Raw genomic sequence first — 2,326 nt, 5'->3', positions numbered from 1 at the left:
CTGATCGTGCAGGGTGGTTTGAAGCGAGACAGATGGGGGACTTGCCCGGTGGTCCAGTGGCTGAGACTCCACGCTTCCACTGTAGGCCGAGGCCGGGTTCAACCCCTGCTCGGGGAACTAAGATCCCACGTGCTGCCACTGGACAGTGCACGTGCTACAACAGAGATGGAAAATCTCGCTGGAAGGCCAGCACAGCCAAATAAGTATCTTCTAAAAAGGAAAGAAGTGAGGGGCTTCCCTGGTGGCTCAGTGGTAAAGAATCCACCTGCCAATGCAGGAGATGTAGTTCCATCCCTGAACCAGGGAGATCCCACATGTCGTGGAGGAACAAAGCCTGCGGGCCACAACTGCTGAGCCTGGGCTCTAGGGCCTGGGACCCGCGACCATTGAAGCCCATGCTCTGCAGCCAGAGAGCCTTCCATTTAGATTGGCAGCGACTTCTGCGGACAGGGGGACGGTCATTGGAAGCCATCACCTTGGTCAGGCTGCTGTCTCCGTTTACCCAATCAGACACTAATCTGTGAAGGTATTTAGCCAACGTGATTTAAGCCTGTAGGCAGTTAACCAAGCAAGTGAGATTATCCTAGATCATCTGGGTAGGCCTGATTTAATCCGGCCGAAGGCCCCGAGAGCAGAGCTGGGACTCCCGGACCAGGAGGGAATTCTGGCGTGGACCTCAGACTCCGCTCAGCCCCAAAGTTTGAAATAAGTCCTGCCGACCTTCTTACTACCTCCGTCCATATGTCCCTGGGAAGTGGCTTTTCTAGGGACAGGTGCGTGCAGTGAGCACACTGCTTCCCAAGGGTGAGTGGACCAGGAGGCCGAGAGGGAGGCCGGCCCATGAGGAGGCTCTCCCGTGCTGAAGGGCTCCAGGTGCCCACGGACAGACGGCAGGGCGTGCGGAGGGCCCACCGAGCGCCTTGACTCCTGCTCCTCATTGATGAGCTTTTGTGATGAAAGGCGAACCCTCGTCAGGCTGAAGGCGGCCCTGAAAGCCAATAACACCACACGGATGAGTTTCAAGGGTCACAGCGGTGAGCTCAAAGTTGCCTGATTGGATGGGAGCAGCACCTCCATGACCCTAATAAGTGTCCACCGCAGATAGCCCCGAGAGGCAATGGGAGGTGTGATGGAATTGGGGGCATGCTGCACAGGGCCAAGCCCTGGACACAGTGCCCTCCTTCCCTGCAGGAGAAACGGGCCAGCCCTTGGCCAGAATCACCTGTCTGCGTGCAGTGGCAGCCTCCGCATCAGAAAGCGCTGTGTCCTTCGTGCGGGGTCCATTGTGGTGGGGGCACTGCTCTGCCCAGCCCAGGGACGGGCCCAGGGGGCCGTCAGGTGGTGCTGAGGTGCGGTCACCAGCCTTGTCCCAGTGGGCCCATCAGGGTGGACAGGCTCTCGCCTTGTGCCTCAATGTGAGTGACCGGGACAGTCTGACAGTCTGGGTGGCAGAGCGGGTAAAAGCACAGCAAAGCTGACCAGGTGGAGGACTGGCCTGGGCTTCTAGCCCGAGCGGAGGGCCCACGCCCACTTCCAGTTCGGGGCTGTGCGGCTTTGGGTGAACAGCTTGGCCGCAAGTGGACCTGTCAGATTTCAGCTCAGTCGTCCCACCAGCGAACAAGACCCCGGCGTTTGGTGGAGGTGGAGGTCACCGTGGGGCCAGTGGTTTTGCTTTGGTGGGAGGACCAGTGATCTAAGTCCCCAGAGGATCAGCAGCCTGTGTGTTGACCCGTCTGCTTGCTTTCTCAGTTGCCCCACGGCACTTGGGATCTTAAAAGTTTCCTGACCAAACCTGCGGGCCCCGCATCGGAAGGTGGGTTCTCAACCACTGGGCCACCAGGCAAGTCCTGAGTGATGACCTCAGGATACTGGATCAGGGCTTACCCAAAGGTCAGCATCATTCAGGGAAGACCAGGGTTCCACAGAAACAAACTGTGTGGCAAAGCAGTTTGGGGAGCCCGAGTGAATGGGGTCTCCACGCTATAGGATCAGAGCCTTTTCTGCACCTCCTAACTGCCTGGGCGGGGGCCACACACGCCTTGCTAGCCGAGCTGGCCTGGTCACAGCACCGTCATACAGATAGAGCTTCGCACCTTTGGCTCTCAGCACAGGGCTTTAGAGATGACGGTTTCTGGAAGGTTCCCCGCTCTGGTCTCCCAGATCCCCAGTGATCCTTCATGCTCGGTTTCGAGCTCTCCCCCGCTTGGCACCTCCAGTCACATCCTGAGAACGCCCGGGCGGCCGGTGGCCAGCACACCTACACGTGCGCTTGGGAGCGGCCGTCCCAAGGAGACCAGGATCACAGAGGCGGGCCGGGGGCTGCCAG

The sequence above is a fragment of the Bos indicus genome, chromosome 17, assembly GCF_029378745.1.
Source record: "Bos indicus isolate NIAB-ARS_2022 breed Sahiwal x Tharparkar chromosome 17, NIAB-ARS_B.indTharparkar_mat_pri_1.0, whole genome shotgun sequence".
NCBI classification, from domain to species: Eukaryota; Metazoa; Chordata; class Mammalia; order Artiodactyla; family Bovidae; genus Bos; species Bos indicus.
Note: the sequence above shows the minus strand (reverse complement) of the source record.